Below are 14,668 nucleotides of genomic sequence, written 5' to 3'. Positions count from 1 at the left end.
ATCATACAGCACAAGACACAAAAACCGGAAGATTCAAACTTCAAGAGTGACGTACCATGACGAAAGAAACGTGTCTTGAAAGAATAAAAGAAGATCGGATCCGATTGGAAGCATGCGAGGAAAGCAATGATGCTTTATTGATCCGAAGTTGACAACCTGAGGTGCATGACCAACACGTGTCCAAATCTGAAAACCGGCTACGTCATCTTCTGCTCAGAGCTGCCTGCATGACTGCCAAGTGTTGAGGAAGGTGAAGCGTGCAAGCAACCTCTCTGCACCGGCGTGATAACGATCAACCAATCCAAAGGAGAGAGAAGAAAGTAACCGTTGGCTACTTTCAGCTATAAAAGGAAGATCAAACGTCTTCATTAAATGCAAGTTACGGACTACAAAAAGCGTATCATAAAAGCAATAAGTTCTAGAGAGATAAACTTTCATATTCCAAACCGGTGTGTCTAAAACCGGAAGCTTTCTGTATTGTGTTGTGTTGAGTTGTTGTATTACATCAAAAAGAGTGAGTTTGGTGTAACCGGCGAGTAGCGAAGTTGGGCTCGACCGGAGGTGTTGTTGTAACTACAAAAGTTAGTGGAGATCCTTCTCATAATCTGAGAAGAAGGGGTGACGTAGGAGAGTTTGCTCCGAACATCCATAAAAATCCTTATCTCGTGTTCTTTCGTTGCTTTCATTATCTAACCTCAAACTAATCGTACTCCATAAACCGGTCACTCATATCCATTAAACCGACTCCTTCTAAAAAATCATCTAAAAGTCGCATACGTTGCTTCAACTTGAAACAGACACTTCCGCCCTTGAACTCGGTTCAACAGTCTGTGACAGTTTGTGCAGTGCTGAGAACGGTTTTAATCTTTAACCGGACTATCACCAAAGTGTTGTGTGTGTTGTAAGCGGCCACCCTTCTTGAAACCGGAAACACCCCGGTCCTCCAAGGGCATCCCCGATCCTAATAAAAAGTATAGTGAATCCTTCTGGTGGTTGGAAGAAGGGGTGACGTATGAGAGTTTTTCTCCGAACATTCATAAACAACTGTCTGTGTCTTTTACATTCTGTCCCTCATACTTTCATTCGTTTTTAGCTTCTAACCCAAACAAACGTTTCCGCACTTGAATCGCTTTAAGAGTTTGCAAAGGTTTGTGAAAAATAGAAAGTGATATAAATACCTAACAAGCTTTCTATCAAACCGTTTTACAGAAGTTGTTATCAATAGTTAGACCTCTGTCTCTATTGGTGCCACCGATCCTTTCAATTGGTATCAGAGCCCTGTTTTCTATTCTCAAGCATTAAGAACTTGAATCATGTCTATCATCAACGAGATCCCTCTTCTTTCGAAAGAAAACTACAATTATTAGATGATGAGAATGCAAGCGCACTTGGCTTCTCTTGATTGTGATATGTGGAGTGTCATTATTGATGGTCCTATAAAAATTGCAAAGCCAAGATGTGAGTGGACAACTAAAGATAAGATGACCAACAATTTAGACAACGTTGCCAAAGATATCCTGTATCAATCAATCAACAAGAACATATTCTATGAGATCAAATCATGTTCTTCTGCTAATGATATTTGGGAGAAGCTGATTCAGATCTATGGTCGTAACGTTCAAACTAAGAAGAACCAGAAAGTTTTCATGTGTGCTGAAAATAAGTCTAAATGGGCCGATAGCGATTCAGAGGATTCTCCTATTGAAAAAGATACAAAAGTCTTCACATGCTTGATGGAAGATGATCATTCCAAGGTAAATGATCTTTCCTCACAAGAATTTACCAATGATGATTTAACTACTGCACTCAATGACATGGTCATTGAGTACAAGAAGTTATCAGATTCTTTTTATGAAATGAAAACAAAGTATGAGACCAATATTTCTTCTTCACAAAAAATTTCTAAATCAAATATTTTTGAAAAGAAAGTGGTCGAGATCTTATCTGAGAATGAGATGCGCAAGGAACAGATTCAAATTCTTTCTTCTGAAAACAAAAGGTTAAATTATGTTATTATTGCTTGGACAAGGTCTGGAGAAGCTGTCAAATATCAGATTAGTCTGTTGAAACCTACTAGATCCAAATCTGGTTTAGGATTTGATAGCAATGACCCAAACCAGTCCTACAAAAAGTTAAACTCAACAATCGACAAGCTTAAGCCAATATGTTTTGTCAAAGGGAGTTTAACTGACATTGAACCTGATCCAATTCATGAAGAGTTAGCTTTGAAGAATGAAATAACTTATGTTCCGCCGACTGTTAGCTGGCTGAAAAATAAGTTAGATGCAGCCAGCAAGTCTGGCAATCTAAAACATGACAAGAAGTCAAGGATTTTTAAAAGAAAATCATCTTCAAAAGCTAAGGGATCAGAGGCTGGAAGGAAGGCGTCTGCTATGTAAAAATCATACGCATCAATCACAACTCAAAATAGGAAATCCATCAAAATAACTCAAATATGGATTCCTAAGGGACTAATTGACCAAGGACCCAAGTGAATATGGGTACTAAACGATTGTAAATATTATTTTGTGTAGGTACATGTAAGTGATTTCCTGGAGGATTTTGTCTGGTATCTGGACAGCGGCTGTTCCAGACATATGATAGGAAATAAACGACTTCTTACTGATATAATAGATTGCTCAGGTCCTAAGATCACTTTTGATGACAACAAGAAGGGTAAACCATGGGTAAGAGTAAGATTATCCATGGTAATCTAACCATTCATGATGTGTTACTTGTTGACAATCTGTGCTATAACTTGATTAGTATTAGTCAACTATGTGATAACGGTTTGTCAGTTGATTTCCAAACTCATGCATGCCTAGTTAAGGATAAACATGTTAATACTTTGTTAACTTGAAGCAGAGTAGGAAACTCCTATAAAATGAACTGGCAAAATAAAACATCTGACCTTATGTGCATGATTGCCAAGAATGACCAGAAATGGTTATGGCATAAAAGATTAAACCATCTAAATTTTAAAACATCAACAACATATGTTCAAATAACTTAGTGTTCGGTTTTCCTAAACTACAGTTCTCTAATGACAAGGTATGTCCTACTTGCCAGTTAGGCAAACAGGGAAGATCATCGTTCAAAAGTAAAGGGAAATCTCAATCTAGTCTCTACTTAGAACTGTTACACATGGATCTGTTTGGTCCAGTTCCTGTAAAGAGCATAGGAGGAATGAGGTTCACCCTAATTGTTATTGATGATTTCTCACGATTTACATGGGTAGCATTTTTACAATCAAAGGATAAAACTACTAAAAATTTGATTAAAATCTTTAGAAGAATTAAGTATCAGAAATCTTTAAGTATTGCTTGCATTAGAAGTGATCAGGAAACTGAGTTCACCAACAGACGCCTATCTTCTTATCTCAAGGAATCTGGTATTAGGCACAAATTGTCTAGTTTTAGAACTCCACAGCAGAATGGCATTGCTGAGGGAAGAGTGGGGACTATGAAGGAAGCAGCGAGATCTATGCTTGCTGAATCAGATGTTGCTCAAAGATACTGGGCAGAAGACATAAACACAACTTGCTACACACAAAATCGGTCAATAATTAACAAACGTTTTGATAAAACATCCTATGAACTATTTTACGGAAGCATTCCTATAGTTTTGTACTTTAAAGTATTCGGGTGTAACTGTTTTATCCATAACAATGGGAAGGATTATCTAACCGCTCTTGATGCTAAAGCAGATGCTAGATTCATACTGGGATACTCTTCAGTGATCAAGGCTTACAGAGTATTTAATAACAGAACTCAAATTGTTAATGAGTCCCTTCATGTTATTATTGATGAGTCTGTTGAAAGTAATTCCATCGATCCCATCGACCTTGCTAACAGATTAGAAGCGATAAGTCTTGAGTTTGTGAGTGAGGATGAAGCTCTAGCTAAACAAATTTCGTTGTCTGATCATGTGGCTGATCTGGTTGAAATCCAACCAGACGTACAAACTCTTGTTCAACAAAACGTTGAGAGTTCGGACGTCGTGGAGCCATCTGATCAGATGACTAATCCTTTAGAACCCAACTTCAGATAGAACAAGAATCATCCACCATTATTGTTTATCGGAAATCATAACTCTCCACATAAGACAAGACATCAATTGATGGATGAAATGGTCAACTCTTCTTTTATTTCTCAAATTGAACCCAAGAAAATGGGTAAAGTAGTTCTTGATCCAGATTGGATCATTGCTATGTAGGAGGAGTTAAACCAATTTGTGAGAAATAAAGTGTGACATCTAACTCCAAGACCGACTAATCAATCGGCCATTGGAACAAGTTGGGTCTTTAAAAACAAGCTTAGTGAAAATGACATAGTTATTAGAAACAAAGCCCGTTTAGTTGCTCAAGGATACAAACAGGAGGAAGGCATCAACTTTGATGAGTCCTTTGCACATGTAGCTAGACTCGAGGCAATTAGAATCTTTCTGGCTTATGCATAATTTAAGAATTTTAAAGTTTTTCAAATGGATATGAAAAGTGCATTTATAAATGGTAAACTAAATGAAGATGTCTATGTTGAGCAACCACCTGGTTTTGTAGATCATACTTTACCAAATCATGTTTTTAAACTTGACAAAGCTTTATATAGTTTGAAACAAGCTCCTAGAGCTTGGTATGATACTTTGACTAAATTTTTATTTGATCATGATTTAATTATTGGAACTATTGATAAAACACTATTTAGATTTACTAAAGATTCTCACATCCTGCTTGTTCAAGTATATGTTGATGACATTATATTTGGATCAACTAACCCTAAATTGTGTGAGAAATTTGCCAAGCTGATGCAGGATAGATTTGAAATGAGCATGATGGGAGAACTAACCTTCTTCCTCGGCCTTCAAGTTCGTCAGCTAGAGAAAGGAACTTTCATCAATCAAACCAAGTACACTAAAGAGTTGCTGAAGAAGTTCGGGATGGAAAACTGCTCTACCGTAGCTACTCCAATGAGCTCGTTAGTAAGCTAGACAAAGATGATGGTGGTCAAGGTGTAGATATCACCGCTTATAGAGGTCTTACAGGATCTTTCCTCTACCTCACTATTAGTAGGCCAAACATCCAATTTGCTGTTGGTGTCTGTGGAAAATTCCAAGATAATTCTAAACTTTCTCATTTTACTGTTGTTAAATGCATTCTAAAATATTTGAAGGGAACTCAAAATATGGGACTGTAGTATCCGAAGGATTCCAGTTTCAATTTAACTAGCTTATCAGATGCAAATTATGCAGGGTGTAAAATTGATAGAAAGAGCACGAGTGGAACTTGTCAGTTCCTTGGAGATCGTCTTATATCTTGGTTCAGCAAGAAGTAGACGTCGGTTGCTACGTCTACAGCTGAAGTAGAGTACCTTGCTGCAGGTAGTTGCTATTCCTAGCTCTTGTGGGTTCAATAACAGCTAAGGGACTATGGGATTGAGGCAGAAGAATCTCCAATTTTCTGCGACAATACAAGTGCTATCGCGATCACCTACAATCTAGTTTTGCACTCTCGGACAAAACACATCGAAATCAGACATAATTTCATCCGAGAGCATGTCAATCAGAAGCATATTCGTCTTGAATACATCCCAACATATCAAAAAACTACAGACATCTTCACGAAGCCTCTACTCGAGACTAAGTTTTCTCACTTTAGAAATATTTTAGGAATTGTTGATCTTGACTGATTTTATTATATGCATGAACTGAGGGGGAACCTATACAGACAATAAGACAAAGGTCTCAATACGTCCAATGGATCAATAATATAAGAAGCGTAACTACTTAGTCGTATGTCTACTCAAGTAGTTTTTATCTTCATTTGGATTCATGTCTTGGTTAATAACCTGCGCGGTTAGACACCGACGTCTAATAGACGCTTAGACGTTTATAAGTCAAGAGCAATTGGATGCCCATGTCTAACCGAACACACGTCTAGCACGTGGTGTTTATGCGCAATTAGATGTTCTAAGTCTAATATACTTGTGACCGTCTTTATAAGACAAGCGTGATTAGACGTTGACGTCTAATAGACGCATATCCAAATTAGAAGTGCAGAATGTTGAAATTAAATTAGACTTCTAATTACTTGTGTACTTAGACTGTTCATCTTCTGGCTATTGGGACAGTTGTCCACTGCCACTGTATCTGTCCATTCACTGTTTCCCGCCAAAAATAAACCAGTCACTTCTCAAATGGATTGAAGACATGTGTCTCTCAATGTTTAAAGAGTGACTAAAATTTCTGATAACTTTCCACTACAAGTCTAATATTAATAGTAATTATTCATGATTAATATTAAATGATAGTTGCGTCTCTTGGGAATAGGTTTCTGATGTTTTTAACGGTTCGTATAATCATGAAGTTAATAGTCACATGTTAGCTTTCATGTATTTAATAAACGGTAATACTCAAAGGATTGAGTATCTCTGAATCCTCGATTCTCTCTCTAGTATTCAAATCGCCAAGATCATGTGCTCATCTTGTTAAAATGTCTTTTCTCTCCAAAATCTCTGCAAATAGACTTTAAGTTTGTCTCCATCTTAGTGATTCCAGAAATGATTTCAATGTTTGAATCTCTAAAAGCCTCTGGGCTCAAGAAATTTCTTCGTACCCACTACATTTTTTACGAACAGACGTTTTGTGAATTCTTCGAAACTGCTGGTTTTCATCACAACAAGTATATTCGTGCGAATGTAATTGGCAAAAATATCTGCTTCTCTGATGTTTTTCAGACTTTCAATCGAAGGGATCTATGAGTTTCCTTCTTCTTCCAATGAAATCCTGTCTGAGATGATGTTCGTTTTCTTAGATCAATACTTTGAAGGGAAACTCCTTTCGGTCGCCTCTCACGGAAAGAGTAACTGTCTGAAGGTTGAGTATGACCTACTCAATAACATCATCTCAAAATCCATTCTTGCGAAGGACTCTTCCTACATCTACTGTATGAAAGTCTTTGAAATAATGGTGGAAATCACAAGAGGTGTAGCCATCAACTGGTCGAAATTCCTCTTCAACAATCTGGTAAAAATGATTTCCTCTCGAAAGAAGATCTACGGATACGATGTTCCCCTTAGCGCACTCCTTTGTTGTCTCCCCGTTGAACTTGGTCACAGGTTTCAGTTCAATCCAACTAAAGTCTTGAACAGTCCGAAGGTTCTTGACTATGTTCTTCGGGTGGGTAGGCTCATGTCAAAGAAATGAAACAGGGAAGCCTCTAACTCGGCTTTAAGTTTAGCCTTAGACTTGGCCGTAGACTCCTTTTCCGAATGAGGTTAAAAAGGGGGAAAGAGAGGGAAAATATTAGTCTTAGATCTAGGGGGAAGGAAATCTTTTGATGTTTTTGATGTTTTTCTTTGGTTATTTTTGAAAAATATTCTTGTTGTTTCGAATCAAGCTATCATTTTCTTTGAAATATGAACAGTCTGTTGTTATCTACTGCATTATTGAATATTCTTACACTATTATAATCTTTTATTTAAGTTATAACATCATCAAAAAGGGGGAAATTGTTGGGTCAAATTATTTTGACTGAGGGTCAAATTATTTTGACTAACAGTATTTTCATGATGAACTTGTGTAAAACTTAAATAAGAATGAAACTAAGCCGTCTAATTGTTTTTGTGTAGGTGCATCAAAACGTGCTAAGTTAGACTTATCCTGAATCAGATTCATTAGACGTGTTATTTATTAGACATACGTAGTTAGACGTGCAGTCTAACAGACGTAATTAGACGTGCAGTTTAACAGATACGTAGTTAGACGTGCAGTCTAACAAATACGTAGTTAGACGTGCAATCTAACAGACGTAGTTAGACGTGCAATCTAACAAACGTAGTTAGACGTGTAGTCTAACAGATACGTAGTTAGACGTACAGTCTAACAGACGTAGTTAGACGTACAATCTAACAGAGACGTAGTTAGACGTACAGTCTACCAAACGTAGTTAGACGTGCAGTCTACCAGACGTAGTTAGACATGCAATCTAACAGATACGTAGTTAGACGTGCAGTGTAACAGATACGAAGTTAGACGTGCAGTCTAACAGATACATAGTTAGACGTGTAGTCTAACAGACGTAGTTAGACGTGCAGTCTAATAGACGTAGTTAGACGTGTTGTCTAATAGATGAAAGTTAGACGCAGGAAAACTAACTTCTTCAGACTAGTCTGAAGGGACACGTAGTTAGACGTGCCGTCTAACTCCATTAGACTTGGTGGTCTAATGGATCCTGATATTAGACGGGGGCGTCTAACTTCATTAGACTTGGTAGTCTAATGAAGCACGTCTAATGCCTCGCTTCATCAATTGCTTGAAGTTAGCATTCGTCTACCCATGATCAACTAGCTGTACTCTACTCCTGTTCCATTAATCCGTGCAGATCAGTACGATATCCAGTTGCATCCAATGAATGAATGTCACGTAAACAAATATTCTTCCCACTACTTGTTTCTTGCAGGACAATCCTAGAAGAATGTTTGGCGTACTACTAGATTGGTTTGGCCACGATCTTTGTGCACAGTGTTTGTTGTACCTGTGTACTATGGAGGTTGTCCAATGAATTCTTCATGCGTGTCAATGAAGAAGATTCGACCGTTGGTACCTGTTCTCTATTTAAAGATCCTCAAGGACAACGGACGAGCCACCAGTCTGCCGAACTTATAATAGATCTTACGAATTGCTCACTTGTTTACTTACTGTGTTTGTACATCAAGAGAGAGATAGAATCAAGTATTATCTAGCTGAGTGATATTCTTAAACTGTCTGTAAGTTGAATAGAGTTTGTTCTGTTCAACAGTTAGCTAGCCTTGAAACTATATTTGATTCTAAGAAAAGTATAGTGAATCCTTCCGGTGGTTGAAAGAAGGGGTGACGTAGAAGAGTTTTGCTTCGAACATCCATAAACAACTCTCTATGTCTGTTACATTCTATCCCTCATTCTTTCATTCGTTCTTAGCTTCAAACCCAAGCAAACGATTCCGCACTTGAAACGCTTTAAAAGTTTGAAAATGTTTGTGAAGAATAGAAATTGATATAAATCCCTAACAAGATTTTTATTAAACCGTTTACATAAGTTGTCATCAATAGTTAGACCCCTGTCTCTATTGGTGTCACCGATCCTTTCAATCGAAATAAACTTAAACATGGCCGACGATCCGCAAATCGTATTAATCAACCAAAGTTTAAACTTGCAAGAATTTCAAGAAATTGTTGAGCTACTAAAATCCAACAAAGACGTCTTCGCTTGGTCATACAAGGATATGCTGTGAAATCCCAGGATCACACGACATCACATCCCTCTATATCCAGACACTAAGACAATAAAGCAAAAGCTTAGACGAATGAAAGAGGAAGTCCTGTAAAAATAAAAGAAGAAGTCCAAAGGCAACTCGAAGCTGGATTTCTCAAGGTAGTCGAATATCCTACTCTGATAGTCAACATTGTACCCATCCTAAAGAAAAAATGGGAAATACGCATGTGCATAGATTACCGGATCTGAACAAGACTAGTCCTAAAGATCACTTCCCACTACCACACATCGACATATTGGTCGATCATGTCGTCAGTCATGAACTGTTATCATTCATGGAAAGATTCTCAGGATATAACCAAATCTAGATGACTCCATAAGACAAGGAAAAGACCACATTCATAATAGAAATTGGAACTTTCTGTGTTATAAGGTCATGCCTTTCGGTCTTAAAAATGTAGGAGTAACCTATTAAAGGGAAACTAGCATGATCCTTCATGATATAATCTATAAGGAAGTGGAAGTATATGTCGACGATATGATCATCAAATCAAAGGATTGGTAATGACCAGCAATGAATCAAGAAATACCAATTAAGGCTCAACCCGAAAAAATGCACCTTCAGGGTCACAACTAGTAAAATGCTCAGCTTTCTAATCACACAGAGGGTTATCGAAGTTGGTCCCTCTAATATAGAATTCATCACGGTTATGTCAGTCCCTCGAAACTAAAGAGAGGTCTGAGGATTTTGGGGTAAAATCCAATACATTAGCCAATCCATCAACAAGTTGATACATGCGATCTTCTATCTAGGCTACTGAAGAAAGACCAAAGGTTTATATGTTAAAAACACTATAAACTAGCTTTTACCGGAATCAAGGATTATTTAAAATCCCCTCTCATACTTATGTCGCCTAGAGCCGACATTCCTCTCATCATATATCTTGTTGTAACAGACACAACCATGGATAGCCTGTTGGCACAAGAAAACGAGAATAAACTCGAAATGATTGTATACTACATCACTAAAAGGATGACTAGGTGTGAACTTAATTACTCTTCAACTAAGAAAATTTGTATGGAACTTGAATGGGTCACCAAAAGATTGAGACACTACATGAAATCACACTCTATCAAGTTGGTATCAAGACTAGACCCGATCCACTTCTTGTTCCAACAAACTCTTCTGTCACCAAGGCTTGCTAAATGGATGATGATGATATCCGAATACGACATAGACTAGACGATATAGAAGTCTATCAAAGGAAGCCTTGTTACGAACTTCCTTGCTGACCAACCCATTATTGTTGAGTTAGAAGACAAACTCGAGTCCCCGATAAGGAAATTATGAGTATTACATCATACACATAGAAACTGATGTTTGATGGAGCTTCTGGAAATTATAGTTATAGAATTGGAATCTTATTAGTTGACCCTAAATGGACGTACAATCCAATCTACATAAAACTCGAATACCCCGTCACCAATAGTGAGGCCGAATACGAGGCAAGCCTCTCGGGTCTCAAGTTGACCTATAAAAAAGGAGCAACCAAACTAGAAGTCTTGGTGATTCTAACTTGGTTATATCCCAAGCCAATGGCACGTGGAAAGTGAAAGGGGAAAACTTGAAACCCTACCACGTCCACCTAACCAAACTAATGGACAAATTCGATCATGTATTGTTTGTTCATGCTCCAAGAAGCCAAAATCGCTATGTGCACACCCTGGCTACTTTAGCATCCATGACCCAAATTCCCGAGGAAATCAAGGTCAAACCCTTCTGAATTCAACAAACACAACGACCTACTTTTGAAAAGGGAACAGTAACTTCCTGTGAGAATGCTATTAAACTCTAGTACAATACACTATAGAAGAACATTGAGTATGTAGAATATCCACACCACTTCCGAGCTAAGGAACGACATGTACTACGACAATATTCCACCAAATACGCTTGGATTTCCAATTGAGTTTATCGTCAATCTTTCAACGGTTAAAACATGATCTACATCGATACTCCTGAATCTAAGAGGGTCATGGAAGAAATACATGCAGGAACATGCGGCCCACATATGAATGGATTGGCTTTAGCCAAGAAAATACGCTACCTAGAACATTATTGGCAAAATCTAAAACAAGAATGTGTGAGTTATGTAAGGAGATATCATTAGTGTCAAATATATGTTAACCTAAAGCATACACTAGCCTCACTCCTCTACAACATGACATCCCCTAGGCCATTTTCTATATGTGACATTGACGTCATTGGGATCTCCACGCGTCAAATTGACACAAGTTCGTACTCGTAGCTATAGATTATTTCACCAAATGGGTTGAAGCAGCCTCATACAAAGTCCTAAAATTGTCTCAAGTGGAAAAGTTATCCAAACTAGCATCATTGCTAAATATGAAGTACCTCATGCTCTGATTTCAGACAACGGTTGACAATTCTAATGAAAAGTGTTATAGTTGCTCGACGAATTCAAGATCGAGCACCATAAATTATCGCCCTACTAACCCTAAACTAATGGTGGGGTCGAAGAGTCAAACAAAAACATGATTAGGATCATCAAGAAGATGACCAGCACGGACTAGCACGAAAATATGTCATATGCCTTATGTGGATATTTTACAACCGCTCGAACTTCGATGGAAAATACTCCCTAGTTTACGGCATGGACGACATACAACCCATACAAATCGAGATTCCAACCCTAAGAGTACTCTTAGAGACCCACGTTTGTGAAGATGACTGACTCAAATCTCTATATGACCAACTAACATTAAGGGAGAACAAAAAGTTAAATGCTTTGTGCCAGACACAAGCCTACCAAAACGCATGTCACACACCTTCAATAGAAATGTTAAACCTAGAAACCTAATAGAAGGTGATATGGTTCTCAAACGAATTCGGGAACTTTTAGACCCTAGGGGCAAGTTTCAACCCCAATGGGAAGGACCATTCCTAATCAAGAAAATCCTCCCTAGAGGAGTTGTCCGCTTATCTAAAATAGATAGCGAAGAGTTCATTGTACCAAGCAATCTCGACGTGCTTAAAAGATATTTGTATGATATCAAGCTACGCGCAATATCAAAACCCTGTCATCCAAATAGGTATCCTTAACCCTATCACTCGATACGTATAAAAACCCTATCGTCCAAACATGTATCTCAAACCCTATCGCTCGATAGGTATCAAAACCCTATCGTCCAAATAGGTATCGCAAACCCTATCGCACGATAGATATCAAAGCCCTATCATCCAAATAGGTAATCCAAATTCTATCGTTCGATATGTAACAAAGCTCTATCTCTTGATAGATATCTCCTTTCGCAACATCACTCGAACCACTACAAAAATCAAGCATTGTTCATCAACAAACACAAAGATCATTCGTATATGATCCAAGCAAAACCCTATCCCTTGATAGGTCCTCAAACAAAACTCTATCACTCGATAAGTAAAGCACAATAACCCATATCTCTTGATAGATACTCTTACAAAACCCAATCTTTCAATAGGTCCTCAAGCAAAACCCTATCCCTCGATAGGTCCTCAAACAAAACCATATCACTCAATGGGTAAAACAAAACACCCTTTATCTCTTAATAAATACTCAAGCAAACCCTATCTCGATAGGTATTCTAAAAAATATCCTATTTTATTGATAGGTATTCTCCTAAGTCCCAAAAGTTTATATGTTGATAGCACCAAAATCATTTGTATGTGATCATTCTCAACCTTACATGTTGGTAACCTCGTAGAAAGTTTGTTAACTCCCGCAATAAACATACACGTTAATGATACCCCAATCACATGATTACCCTAGGTATTACTTGCTAATAAGACCTCTAGGTAAGCTTGTTAGCCTACACCAAGACTCATTTGTTGATAGTCTCACAATCATATATTTATGATCATCCTAAAAGAATTTACTTGTTAGTAACTCACATAAAAGGTTACTAAAACTTTCATGTTCCCTACATGTCTCTTAAACAATAACCTTTAGCCATTTGCATATAACAAAAACATGAATAATGTATTGATGTTCATGCCCAAAAGGAGTTGATGTTTCAATACCTATAATTATTATAACCCCCCTCCCACGAGACAACCCGTAGCTTAGCACGCGCCCTTAGGGAAGCTCAATGGCTCGACGGATTTAACCTCGGTTGGCGTGCATGTGACTCTCGAGAATCCCATAGCTTTGCACATGCGATTGTATGTGGCAATATGGAACTAGAGTAGTTTGATAAATCTAACATCGGTTTGCAGGCTAGGCATCATTCTAAAATAAAACATTATTTTAAAAGATTTTGATAATACATGGACGCTTAAAAACATAATCGTGTAAAAACGATTAATTTTCGTTCAAATTTGAATAATTTGGAGATTTGCTTTAATTAAATGACAATTTAATTTTTTAATCAAACATTATTAAATCGAGCAAAGTTTATTTTTTGAAAACAGAGTCGCCAATTGATTATTAGAAAAACTAATAAAAAGGTACATGTGTACAAACGTGTCTTATACTAGAGTTTTATTTTGGTTCGAAGTTTGGTGATACTTGGGAAAGAGCTTTCACGCTTCATCCTCTGTACTCATCTGAATATGGTCTCTACTTTATAAACTTGGCTTTTGAAAATCGGTTTTATAACGTCTTGAGTTTTAACTGATTATTCTTCTGGTCCTAGTAATGCTTTTAGGTATTAGCGTTATTTAAAATATTGAAAAAACAATATTTAAATGTTGGTACCTGTTGCGTTTAGTAACTATGATGGAATACCTAAAGAATATCAGTCATTTTTAAGGATGTTAGGGTTTAGAAATAAACACCAAACGGAGCATAAGTCAAAATATTTGTTTGGGAAACATTTCGAAAATATTTTGAAACCATTTTTCGACCACTCAGGATCATTAAAAAATGGGTTGGATTCTAAAATTTCAAAATAATTTTGAGTTTTGAAAAGTGAAACCAAATAGGCCTTAGGACCAGAGTCATAGGTCTTGGTTCATTTTTATCGGTCGGGAACTAGAGAGACTCGATCTAAGCCGAGGGAGCTCTCGATCAGGGTTCGGGATCTCCGACCTGGGTGTAGGAGTCCCTTGATTAAGGTTCTAAGGATTGTCGGTCCTTAGCTGAAATCCTCGACCGAGGTGTATAAACCCCTTGGTCATGGGCTAGCAACGGGCTAAGTCCCTCGGTCCTGGGTTTGGGAACTCTCAGTACTGGGATAGACCTCTCAGTCCTAGAGTTCGGGAGTTTGATCTTAGGTTTAGACTTCTCGTTCCTGGAGTTTGGAAGTCTCCGTCCTAGGTTTAGACCTCTAAGTCCTATGAGATGATGATCAACATACTCCTATGAGTTTGTGAAGTTACTTAAGCCCTCAGATCAAAGAATCCAATATCAAATAAAAGTT

Source organism: Impatiens glandulifera, chromosome 5 (assembly GCF_907164915.1).
Source record: "Impatiens glandulifera chromosome 5, dImpGla2.1, whole genome shotgun sequence".
Taxonomy (NCBI): Eukaryota; Viridiplantae; Streptophyta; class Magnoliopsida; order Ericales; family Balsaminaceae; genus Impatiens; species Impatiens glandulifera.
This window is presented reverse-complemented; position numbering follows the sequence as displayed.